Source organism: Ictidomys tridecemlineatus, unplaced genomic scaffold (genome assembly GCF_052094955.1).
Source record: "Ictidomys tridecemlineatus isolate mIctTri1 unplaced genomic scaffold, mIctTri1.hap1 Scaffold_55, whole genome shotgun sequence".
Lineage (NCBI taxonomy): Eukaryota > Metazoa > Chordata > Mammalia > Rodentia > Sciuridae > Ictidomys > Ictidomys tridecemlineatus.
In genome coordinates this window covers 749,485-762,398 of record NW_027523660.1, presented here as the reverse complement: position 1 = coordinate 762,398, position 12,914 = coordinate 749,485, and the positions used below count along the sequence as shown (strand labels likewise).

Genomic DNA, 12,914 nt, shown 5'->3' with positions numbered 1-12,914 from the left:
CCCTAACCTCCATCTCTCATTCAGGGCCTTCTCTTGGCTCTGACCTGTCTTCAGTCCAGCCCGCTGAGTGCCCTTTCCGGGGCTACCTCCCAGATCTCAGCTAGACTGGGCTTGATGCCCTCTGACCAGTGATAGCCATGGTGCTATTTATGCCAGAATGGAGGGATGGGGAGCCTTCTGGGTTGAGAACTGGAGAAGCTGATTAAAGACTGGCCAGGAAGTGACTCGTGCCCTTGGCACCCAGTGAATGCCACACACTTTCCTTTTCTTCTAGCAGCAGGCCCTTCCTGCTTCCTTCCTTGGCCCCACGCTATCCACTCCCTCCACCCAGTGCCCTTTGCCCTGTTTCTACCTGGAGACCGCCTTTGTTTCTCTTTGAGACCCAGCTCCAATAGAACCTCCTCTTAAGGCCCCCCCACCCCCAGAGGGGGGTGCTTCTCTGTGTTCCAGAGCCTCTGCAGTGTTAAAGCACTTTTGTGTGCTGTGTTCCTTCCTTGGCACATGTATGTCCCTGCTAGACTGTAAGCTCTTTGGGGATAGAGAGCAGGTCTTAATTTTGTGCCCAGAGTGCTGAGAATGTTCTGGAAGGAGCAACATAGTTTGAGTAAAAAAAAAATAGAAAGGATGGAAGCAAGTGGGGTTTTAGCAGGGTCCCATGCCGAAGCCTCCTGGGGTTGAGGACATTGTTGTCTGGCCCCAGAGTACCCGCAGTACCTGGCAGAGAGCAACCCTTTGCTCTGCGTCCCATGGATGGATGGATGGATGGATGGGTCGATAGAGGCCCACGAGAAAGGTGCCTATGGAGGAGGTGGGTTTAGAGAGATCTTGGGAGAAAGCAAAGGAAGAGGTTTAAAGTCAGAGAGCAACTAATCTGAGAGAAGGACAAGTGGCCAGCCCAGGGTGGGAGCAAGCTGGACAGATGGACGCAGAAGCCAGGAATCTGACGTGGTCTGGAGTAGAGCTCTGAGACAAACATGCAGGCCCAGAAGCCCCAGCACATAGTAGGTCCTGGGGACCTGAGTACTCAAACTCGCCAGGTACAGATGGGGACCTTCCGTGCTGTGCTCACACAGGAGGGTGGCCTTAAGCAGGCGGCTCTGGACCAGGGGCTAAGGACAGGGGGGATGGGAAGGGAGTCTCCGGGTGGGTGGGTGGGGGTCTGGGAACCAAAGAGGATGAGGTGCTGCTGGCCTGAGTTGGGGAGGGACGGGGAAAACAGCCCTTGGAGTCGTCCGCAGGTCTGTTGACTGCGCCTGGCTGCCCCCCCAGGAGGAAGCGGAAAGTCAATTCACAGTGAATGAGGCCTTTCAGGCTTCACTCAACCCCAGTGTTTCTCACAAGGAAGGTGAGCTGCGATCTGAAGCCGAGACATGGCTTTGTCCCAGCACCAGGCAGGGGAGTTCCTGCCACATGTTGGCTGGCAGGGATGCCGACTGTCCTGCTGGGTGGGCCCGGGCTGGCATGCCAGGGACAGGTCCTCAGGCCTGATCAGCAGATGGGCAGAGACAGGGCATGCCCTCCTGATCTGCACCCAACTAGGATGGGGGCACTCATACCCGCTGGGGCTGGCTGCTCCCTGACAGCAGCTGCCCTGACAGCTTCACAGTGGGGAGCACCGAGGCTCCAAAAGAATCTTGCCTGGGGATCCCCAGCAGGTAAATGGGGGCTTATTCAATATCTGCTATCTCTTATCCTTCTAGAAAATTCCACAGCCAGCTCGAGTGAGGCAGAAAGGAAGGCCCAAGTATACTACCGCGCATGTATGAATGAAACCAGGATCGAGGAGCTCAGGGCCAAGCCCCTAATGGAGCTGATTGAGAAGGTGAGTCCCTGGGACACACTCTGGCCTCCCTCCTGCCGCGCCTCCTGCCAGCCCCTCTGGCTGCAGCTCTCAGGCCCACTGGTGCTCAGCCAGCCCACACCTCCAGCCTCCGCACCCAGCTGGAACACGCAGCCAGTCTGTCTGCCACTGCGTGTGCATGCACGTCTGTGCGTGGGGGGACTGTCTGTTGTAATGTGTGGGGTTGTGTGTCAGCATCTGTTGAGGACATCTAAGTGTCTCAGTGCATCTGCGTGGGCCTTGGGGACGATATTCACTGGGAATCTCTTCCTCTGGATTGCCACTTCCCTTTCCTCAGGAGGTGGGTGTGAGTGTGCGAGAGGTGTGTGTTATTCCAGAGAAACCAACAGGGAGTCTTAGGCCAGCAACAGAGCCAGACGTGCTGGCTGGAGGCCTCACCTTGCTCCTGAGCCCAGGAGAAATCTTCCCCCCGGGCCAGGCTGCCTGGCACAGACAGAGATGGCTGCGGCTTTTCTGGCCACCCTTTGCTTGCTCAAGGGCTCGCCATCCTATCTCAGTTCGGGGAAGGTATTGCTGCAGGCATGGGGACTCTCCCAGTCCCTCCTCTCTGGCACAGGCCCCATGTGCCAGTGTGTGCCAATCCTGGAGGACCAAAGAGAATTTTTTTAAGTCCCAACTTGGAGAGAGACCAAGGTAGACCATAGCTTATCAGCCTTTTTCAAAATACAGAGCCTTATTTCCCATAGTCACAATTGGATTTATGTCTTAATAGTAATCACGTTCGTGTGATTGATTGTCCAACAAATGAACAGCACAGGGGGCAAAGTCTCTGGGATTCACAGCTCAGTTGTTAAGGATGAGTCTTTGCTCCCTCTGTGGGTCTCCAGGTCACAGGTCAGAAGCCCTTTCATTTGCTCTGGATGCTCCCAGAGGTCAGATGACTGCTCCAGGGTCACAGAGCAAGTCAGCTGCAGAACCAGAATTTGCACACAGGCTCCTTACCACCTTCCCCTCCCTATCTGATCTGCCTTCTCCCAGCTCGGAGGCTGGAATATCACAAGTCCCTGGGCCAAGGACAACTTCCAGGACACCCTGCAGGTGGTCACTGCCCACTACCGAACCTCACCCTTCTTCTCCGTCTATGTCAGTGCAGACTCTAAGAACTCCAATAGCAATGTGATCCAGGTGAGCAGGCCTGGGCCAGGGAAGCAAAGGGTGTGGCCTCCTGGGGTGGAGGGAGACCTGCCCTGGGCCTCGGCAGCAGGCTCTGGTTTCTAAGCCGGGGTTATTTCTGGCAGCCCCAAGCAGTGAGATTTTTACAGGCAAGAGACTATGAGAGGGCAGACTAGCCATCTCGGTGGGCAGCTCATCATGGGCCACAGAAATGACAAGTGATATCAACTCCTGGGCACAGCTGTAGCCACCTCTTTGTCCCCTCCCTTAGCCTCTGGCTCTGTGGTGCTGCTTGGAATGCTTTTGGTCCATCTCTCCCACCAGAGACTGCCCAAGGCTGAGGATCAGCACACCCAGGAGAGCCCCCAGATTAGGGGTCATAAAGGCTTAGTTCTCAGCCCAACTGCGCCACTCACTCACTGTGTGACCTTAACAAGCGTCACCCTCACTGAGCTACACTTTCCTTTTCATCCTAATGAACTATAACAGCAGCTACCCAAGTTGAGGCAAGGTGTAGCCAGAAGGTTCTAATGGTAGCCATCAGGAATTGACCCTCCTCTGCCTGCCCCACTCTCAGGAAACCTTGTACTGACACTGTCCTCTTGAATCCTCATTCCAGCTCCGAAGGTTAGGTGTTATCCCTAACTTTCTGGGCGAGGAACCTGGGGATCAGAAAGGTTAAGTAACTTGGGTTAAGATTAAGTCACTGTGTTGGCTCCTCGCCACTTGGGAAGGGTTTAGAGAAGTAGAGTGCATTGCTGAGGCAAGGGGTGTTTGAAGAGGAAGGAGGCTCTGTCCAGCCCTCAGAAGGGCCCAGGTCCCTGCAGCTGACCCCACAGGTGGGCAGGAACATGTCTGTCTTATCACTGAGTGATCCCATCTGTGACTTCAGCTACCGGCTTGTGCTCTTCCTGGGACCTGAGCTGGTCCTCAGTGCCTGGTGTGAGAAGTCCTGGGGCAGGCAGAGGCCGCAGGAGACACACAAGCCTGCAGCAGGGCCTTCCTCTCACTCTGCCTCCCTCTTTAGGTGGACCAGTCTGGCCTGGGCTTGCCCTCCAGAGATTACTACCTGAACAAGACTGAAAACAAGAAGGTGAGTGGGACTTTGCAGTGGTTCTTCCACCGTGTCCCCCACAGCATACCTGGGCAGGTCTTAGAAGCTGGGGGAACACAGGGGTATCACTTTCCTGATGGGCAACAGGCAGCCAAGTCAGGGGAGGGATGCCCCCAGGCTCGCTAGTTCATATGCAGGCACTGTGGGCACAAAGGACAGGGGTTAGGTGTCATTTGTCCCCATTGTAAAGAGGTGCAGTAGCAGCCCCCACCATTTGATGGTCTCAGACCATTTATATACCTCACCTCTAACTCTCCCAGTCACCCCAAAGTCACTCAGCTTCTCTGAACATCATTTGCTTTATCTGTCAAATGGATATTTGTTTTACCTTGCCCTATACAGAGGAAGAAATAAGTCTCAGAGACAGAAGTGACCTGTTCAAGGTCACACAGCCAGTAAGTGGGGAGATCCAGAGCCACAACCAGATCACCTCCAACCCCTCACAGCTCTCCCTTCCCCTGCCCGGCCCACCTGAGGTTCACTCTCCTGTCTACTGGGCTCAAGGTCCAGTAAAAGAGGGAGACATTACTTAACTGACCACCCAACTAGATGCCAACTGTATACATTGTGATCAGGGCAGAGGGAGTCAAGAAAGGACTTGATTCAGTTCTAGGGACGTGGTGGCAGAGGGTGATTCAGAAAAGGTGCATTTCCAGAACAGGAAGATGGCTGAGGATGAGCCCTGAATGCAGGGCCAGAGCAGCAGGGGCCAGCCTCAGGGACCTGTGTGTGCCCAGAGGCGGTGGGCTTTACCAGGAGCGCCATGGACACCAGTGAATACACACAGCGCCAGACTCCTCCCCAGAGCTGTTTTCCAGCATGTTTCCTGGGCCCCATGCACAGGGCCGCAGCTGGGCTGGCCTCACCTGGCCCACTGGGCGGCAGGTGGCAGCCACTGACAGACAGTTTTGGGGTGCTGGGTTCCACAGGTGCTGACCGGATACCTGAACTACATGGTCCAGCTGGGGAAGCTGCTGGGCGGGGGGGATGAGGACGCCATTCGGCCCCAGATGCAGCAGATCCTGGACTTTGAGACAGCGCTGGCCAATATCACCATCCCCCAGGAGAAGCATCGGGATGAGGAGTTCATTTACCACAAAGTGACAGCCGCTGAGCTGCAGGTACCCTGTGCGCCAGCTACTGCAGGGGCAGGGCCACTGGAGTACACAGAGTCGGACAGGGCTCTTGGGGGGAGGGGTCATACCCACTTCATCATGACCTTAAAGCCACCCTTGGAAGGAGGTGTTTATGCCCAGGTTACAGATAGACTGGGGCTCAGACAAGTAAGATTACCTGCTGGTGGCCACAGAGTGCAAAGGGACTCCAGAGCCAGGCTTCTTCCCTCGCCGGGCTGCTTCGTGTGACAGCATTTCCCTAGCAGCTCCCAGTCATCCAGCACCGAGCACTGAGTAAAGGTGGGGTGTGGATTCCGACATTGCTTCTCCCTTTGGTGAACAGGAGATGAAGAGACATGGTCAGGGCCCAGAGGCTCCTGAGGGCAGGGGTGCTGGCCCTGGGACTCAGGCTTGGCTCAGCTTTTGACCATGTCCCTAGGCGATATCCAGAGGTGTAACTGGGAGTCAGACCTGTACTTTCTGTGAAACTGGTGTGACTCAACGGAGACCTGCTGTCTCCTCCGTAGGTCAGCCTTGCCGAGGCTTCCCCTGGTGGCTGCTCAGGCCTCCAGGGCCTGGGGTGGACTTCCTACTGCTTCCTTCTTTCTGGCCCGTGTGCTGTTGCTGACCCGCTTGTCCTGGGCCCTGGAGGTCTCCGAGGAATGAGCAGAGTGGTCCCAGATCTCCCTGTTCCTTGCCCTCAGGCAGGAGCACCTGGTGGCCCTTGCTGTTCTGCTGGGGCGGACCCTGTGCCTGCGGTGGGTTCCACTGCCGGTCGGTCTTCTCCCAGCTTCTCTCCCATCCTTTCCCTCTTCCTTCGAGGAGGAAATTCCTTCCCTTTTTTCCTCCTCCATCTGACAGATGTATCAGGGGCCACTTGGGCCCCGCTTTCCTGTGCTTCTGGTCTGGTGGGGACACTAAGAAACAATCCCAGTCTCCCTTCCTAGTGCTGTGGGCGAGAGAAGCAGGGCACTGAGGCCAGGTGGGGAAGGGCTGGGGAAGCTGAGTGTACACCTGCCCTGCAGGGACCTTGGTGTGTGCAGGGCCTCGTGGGCTTCATTCTGGAAGTCGTGCTTCCATTGGTTTTCCTGGGTGAAGTGTGTGTCCCTCTGGCCCCAGGCACAGGGCTACAGCCATCCCTGCTCCACCCTGGCCTAATGGGCAGCAGTTTGGGAGTGTTGAGTCCCTGGCTGACTGGATACCTGCACTACATGGTCCATCTGGGAGGCTGCTGGGCCCGGGGGTTAGGGCACCACCTGGACCCTGATGCAGCAGATCCTGGACTTTGAGACGCACTTTATCCTGAGGGCTGCGGGGGGTGGGGTCTCCCAGGCACAGGTGCAGCCCATGCAAAGACCTGGGCTGAGGCAAGAAAGCCCAGCCTTCTGGTGGCACAGCTGCCCCTCTGGTCTCCAGGGAGGTTGGTGGCAGGGTGAGTGGTTCGTGCGGTTTGTTATGGAGATCGGCAGCCTGTGTTGGGCACCATCTGGCACTGTTTTTCCGCTCTGAGGCTGGGAGGTGGAGGGAGATGCAGTTCGCCCCCAGCTGCAGGGGGCCTGGCCTGAGCACTCGCCTCACGGCTCTGACATGGTGCTCAGAGAATGGACATCAATCTGGCATGGCCAGCAGGTTCTGCCCCGGGGAAGCCTCTCCCCATTGCTTTCACTCTCTTGTTTCATGGAAGAAAGGAAAGGTCATAACTTCAGCAGGGGCTGAAGACCACACAGTGCCTGCAGGGGGCCTGGAGTCAGAGGGTCACACCTTGAGCCGTGTGGCCTTGGCAGGTGAGGAGCCCACCCTGAGCCTTGGTTTCCTTCCAGGTAAAAAGCCCTTGCTCATCTGCTCACACCTGTTCTGTGCGGGAACAGAGACAAATGAGACACCGCCCCTACCTTCACCAGGGATAGTGGCTCTTAACTCTTAAGTCATGGAGTCTTTTGAGAACAACTCAAAAACTACAGACTGTCACCCATGAAAAATGGGCATGTGTGCATGAAAAAAACACACAGGCTAACATTTAGAGAAGTCCTGGATGCCCCCAAAACCTGACTGGCCTGCCCGCGGGTTATGAGGACATAACATGACGCAGAAGATGAGATTTTGTTTTGTAAACTGGCATGCGCAGTGGAAAAGTAGCATCCCAGAAGTAAATATCAGTAGTGCTGTGCTTTTGTGATCGGTGATATTTCTCAGGTCCCTATCACTAAATTAACTTGAATCATTCCACCCTGGGACAGAGTGTCTTCTTCTCTGGTAGCTGGAGATTTGTTTTCTTCTCCTACTCAAGATGAATCGAGGAGAGGGACTCCAGGCTTACGTGTGGTTCAAGGCTAGACCTGCTGGAACAGAATGGTGTTCCAGGCTAGCCCCAAGTGGAGTTCGGATTCAGAGCCATGAGTCAGACCACCTTCTGCTGCTCTAGGGGTGGAGGGGGGCCTTCTCATTCTTTTCTAGGACCTCCCGTCCCGCAGGCTGTTTGGGCCTCGGCCCTATCCTCTGCCATTTCTCCTGTAAAAATGAAGCCCAAAAGCACCCTCATCTTTCCCACTCCTCAGGCCTGAGTTGGTTGGTGCCCACCGGTCCTCCTAGGCTCTGGGTGTGGGAAGCAGCTCTCGGGCCTGCCTCTAGGGGATTTGAGTCAGGGCAGACTGTCCTAGTCCATTAAAACTGCTGCATTAGCCAGGCGCACCTGTAATCCCAGTGGCTCGGGAGGCTGAGGCAGGAGGATAGTGAGTTCAAAGCCAGCCTCAGCAAAAAGCAAGGTGCTAAGCAACTCAGTGAGACCCTGTCTCTAAAGAAAATACAAAATAGGGCTGGGGGTGTGGCTCAGTGGTCGAGCACCCTGAGTTTAATTCCCCAGCACCAACCAACCAACCAAACAAACAAAACTGCCACATCCATGGAGATGGATCTCGGCACCTGCGTCTCAGGAGTTCACTAAAGCAAGACACTGAAATGTGGACGTCCTGCTGTCAGCATAAGGCTCTTTATCTCCGAGTTGTGAGAATTGCCCTGTCAGGACTCTGCTCTCCTGGAACGAGCAGGTTTGTGATGAGTAGTAGGGTTTTCCCCACCTGATGCCTCACCCTGCACCAGGGATCCGCCACCTCAGTTCATAAAGCTCTCATGAGCCCTGTAACTGGTGACATTCGGTAAACTAACCCACTTTCCCAGGGTCTTTGCCGCCAGGCCATGCATTCAGGTGACCCTGATTGTGGGACCCAGTTTGAAGGTCTCATCAGACACCTCTGAATTCTGTGGCCACAGAAATATAGAGATTGGCCTGAGGGTCTCCTGCCAGGGAGAGGGGAGGCTCCGGGCCATGGGGGAGGCCAGGCTGAGAGGCCTGCGGCAGTCAGCTCTGGGGGCAGGGTCACTGACCCCATCTTAGGGAAAGGATAGACAGTGCCCCTGGTAATTGCTGGGGACTCTGATCTAGGCCTCCTCACGCCCAGCTCAATGTCACCAGCTCATGTCACCCAGCTCATGTCGCAGGGCTGTGCTGGTGCCTGCCAGCTCGGGGCCCACTGTGCTCTTCTCTTCCCAGCCTCATGAGGGTTTGCCATCGGTGTTGGTGGGAACATTCACCCAGGGATGACGCCAGTCAGCCCCCTACTGAGAACTGGTCGATGACTTGTACCAGCACAATACCGCCTTTGGGAGCTGCCCCTGCCCCGTCCCCAGCCTCATCTGTCCTTTGAGATGTTTGTTCCCCAATGGATTAGATGTCCACTTAAACCCAGGAGCAGGGGCTGGGGTTGTGGCTCAGTGGTAGAGCACTTGCCTTGCACGTGTGAGGAACTGGGTTCAAGTCTCAGCATCACATATAAATAGGGGAAGGTATTATGTCCATCTACAACCAAAAAAAAATTAAAAAATATAAAAAAAAAAAAACCCAGGAACAATGGCCTTGGGGTGGAGCCCAGTGGTAAAGCCTGTGCTTAGCCTGCTCAAGGCCCTGAGTTCAATCCCCAGCACCCCGCCAAATACACCCAGAGACGAGTGCCCTGAGTTTTATTTAACCCCCACAGTAAACCATATAACCTCAGGAAAGTCACCTTCCCTGATCAGCAAACTCAGCCTCTGTGAATTGGGGGTCTTGTGACTGACTGCCTGTCCCAGCAGGTGGGGGTGGATCTTAGGTGGCTTTATGGGTACGGTTTTCCTGTATGAAGGGAATGCATTTCTCGCTTCCCGTATTTGTCTTACATTTTGCCCTTTCAAGAGAATAGAGAATGGAGTTTGAAATCTGCCAGGCCCAGGGCCACTTTTGGAAGGTCTTAAGTGATGATCGTAATTTCTGGATTTGCTGGCTAAGTCAGATGCCCATCCAAGTGATTGACATGTAGAGGTGTCTTTGCTAAAAGACGAGATATGCAGCCCAAAGCCTCATGTTCTGTAAAACTGCACACTAAAAATAACTGAACGTGTGGGGAATACAGGGCCAGAGCAGACACATTGAGCAGCTCTGCTTGAGGAACTGACACCAAGGGACACACGCCAGCATTGAAGCCCGAATCTCTGTGTTTGCACTTAAGCCGGGCCGCTCGGGCCAGCGTCGGACTCACAGAGACAGGTGGGGGTGGGAAGTGGAAAGCACAGAGTTCAAGTCTTGCAAAAGTCATCTGCAGCTGGGTGAGCCACATCCCCAGCCCTTTTTATTTTTCATTTTGAGACAGGGTCCCACTAGGTTGCTGAGGCTGGCCTTAATTTGAGATCCTCCTGCCTCAGCCTCCTGGGTTTCTGGGATTACAAATGTGCAGCATATTTTACCACAATTTATTTTTAAAATGTTGTAGGACTTCATAACAAAAATCTGCCACCTCAAGAGGGATAGCTCGCATGGCTGGAGGCTGCTGATGCAGGAGATGCTGGCCGTGATGTGGAGGTGTTGGGGGAGACACCTCTGAGCAGGGCACCTTGGGGTGCCAAAGGGAAAGTGAGATCTGTTGGGAGCTGATAGTTATGAAAAGCCAAGTGTCTCTTTGGAAAGCCCTGGGTACAGGTTCTCATATTAGGTCCTTAAAACAGAGCTGCTGGGGCTGAGGTTGTGGTTCAGTGGTGGAGCGCTCTCCTAACGGGGTGAGGCACTGGATTCAATCCTCAGCATCACATAAAGATAAATAAATAAAAATAAAGGCATCATGTCCACCAAAAAAAAATACTTAAAAAAAAAAAAAACAGAGCTGCCGCTGGGCATGATGGTGCATGCCTACTATAATCCCAGAGGCTTGGGAAGATGAGGCAGGAGGATCAAGAGTTCAAGGCCAGCCTCAGCAACTTAGTAAGGCCCCAAGCAACTTAGCTGCCTCAAAATAAAAAGGGCTGGGGGTGTGGTTCAGTGGTAAAGTGGCCCTGAGTTCAGACCCCAATAACTCCCCAAAACAAACAAGCACAAAGAGCCGCAGGCTTGGTGTGTGCAGGGCTGAGCTGCAGGCTTCTCCCTTTTTGCTGCAGTCATCACCGACTTTGCTGTCCCAGCTCCCCCCTCGGCAGCCTCACCTGTGGACTACAGTTTACCCCACAACACTGGCCCTCCTGAATGTTGGATCCTCTGCAGCAGACTGCTGCTGCTGACACCCTTGTTTTTTTTTCATATTTTCCTTTTTTATTGATTGTTCAAAACATTACAGAGCTCATGATATATCATCTTTCATACATTTGACTCAATTGAGTTTTGAACTCCCATTTTTACCCCAAATACAAATTGCAGAATCACATCTGTTACATACTCACATTTTTACATAATGGCATATTAGTGACTGCTGTATTCTGCTACCTTTCCTATCCCCTACTATCCCCCCTCCCCCCTTCCCTCCCATCTTCCCTCTCTACCTCCTCTGCTGTTGTTCAATTCTCTCCCTTTTTTCCCCTCCCCCTTGCCCCTCATAACCTCTTATAATTTTGTGTATTATTGAAGGTCTCCTACCATTTCCATATGCTTTCCCTTCTCTCTCCACACCCTTGTTGAGTTGGACAGTGCTGGCTTCTGTGTGTGACCCTCACAGTTACCAGATATACGGGACTCATTGTCATGATGATCCCTGTTTTTCACATGAGGTGCTGAGGCACAGATGGGCACATTAACTTATTAAAGGTTGCACAGCTCATAAGCAAGAAAGCTACACCAGGAAAGCTACCTAGCCCATCTCCTGATTCTTAATAGTTAGGGGTCTGAGGCTCCATGTCTTTCTCTGTAAATGGGGATAATTATGGCCACTGCTTGGTCAGTTGGGCAGTGGCACATGCCGCATGGGAAGGGCATGGTGATGGTGGTGGCTGCTGTGCCTGCTGCTGCTGCAGCCTCTCATCCCACCCTGGTTCCGCTTCAGATGTGGTTTGCCTCTGGCTCCTGGGGACGTAGTCCACAGCAGCACTCACCAGCCAGCCAGCCTCTGCCTGGAGCTCCATCTGCACCGTGGTCCCAGGGCAGAGGCACAATGATGCCTTCTGAGGGACACCCAAAGACGGGGCTGAGGAGAAGCCACCCTTCAGCTGCACGCTGTCCCCTTCCCTTGCAGACCTTGGCACCGGCCATCAACTGGCTGCCCTTCCTCAACGCCATCTTCCACCCCGTGGAGATCAACGCGTCGGAGCCCATCGTGGTCTATGACAAGGACTACCTGGAGCAGGTCTCCGCCCTCATCAACTCCATGGACAGATGGTGAGGCCGGCAGCCCTGCTGGGCAGGAGGGGCAGGAGGGGCAGGGTGGCCAGACACAGGGCGCCGCACCCTGGTGGGCTTCCCCGAGAGGCAGCAGAGGTTGCTGGTCCCCTGGGCAGCTTCAAATCCTGCTGCCCTCAGCCAGCTGTGTAGCTGTGGGCATGTCCCTTGTCCTTTGTCGGGGTCATACTGTCACCCATAAGATGGAGATGCAGATAGCACTTACCAAGCAGGGGATTCGTGAGAATCACACAAAATGATTCATGTTTTAACACGTTCCTAGCATGGAACGGGACGCTGCCAATACCACTTTTTTGATTAATACTTATGGGATTTTTATTTTATTTTATTTTTTTATTTCAAAGGCTTATAGAAATGTTGAAAAATACAGAAAATAGGAAAAATGTAAAATTATTCAAAATACTACTCTTGGTCATTTTGGGGGGTGTTTGTGTGTGTGTGCATATCAGGGAGAGAAGGTGTGAGGGAAGAGAGGATTCCAATCCATAGTTCTTCTTTCTCCTTAATGTGACTAGATGGATAATCTACTTTTCCCTTGACTTTTCATTTTTATTTTAGTAGGAGGAGTACTGAAGATTGAACCCAGGGGCACTTAACCACCGAGCCATATCCCCAAACTTTTTGTATTTTATTTAGAGACAGGGTCTCACTGAGTTGCTTAGGGCCTTACTGTTGCTGAGGCTGGCTTTGAACTCACTGTCCTCCTGCCTTAGCCTCCCGAGCCACTGGGATTACAGACATGCACCACCGCTCCAAGCCTTGCCTTGACTTTCATTATGAATATTTCCCAGTGCCATCCCAAACCCTCTGTGAGGATCATTTTTATAGTTGCATAGTATTCCATCAACTGTACATGCAATCTTTGCCATACCCTCCCCCATAGTCAGACTTTCAGGGTGATTCCGGTTGAGGCTAGATGTTGAATATAGTGAACATCTTTGTACTAAGGTAACATCTTTGCAAACTTGACTCAGCATGGTCAGTTGGTCAGCCACAGATAGGTTCCCTGTGCCCTGTGGGTGGAAC

At 53.6% G+C, this 12,914-nt stretch overlaps 1 pseudogene across 1 annotated transcript in view; it reads left to right on the top strand.

The window, feature by feature from the left end:
• The window catches only part of LOC144374023 (endothelin-converting enzyme 1-like), a 39,951-nt pseudogene that overhangs the window by 9,194 nt on the left and 17,843 nt on the right, over positions 1–12,914 (top strand). Inside the window, exons 3-7 of the transcript XR_013433565.1 lie at positions 1,701–1,822; positions 2,840–2,986; positions 4,002–4,067; positions 5,018–5,209; positions 11,725–11,867. The product of XR_013433565.1 is annotated as an endothelin-converting enzyme 1-like (transcript). The remainder of the gene's footprint in view (positions 1–1,700; positions 1,823–2,839; positions 2,987–4,001; positions 4,068–5,017; positions 5,210–11,724; positions 11,868–12,914) is intronic.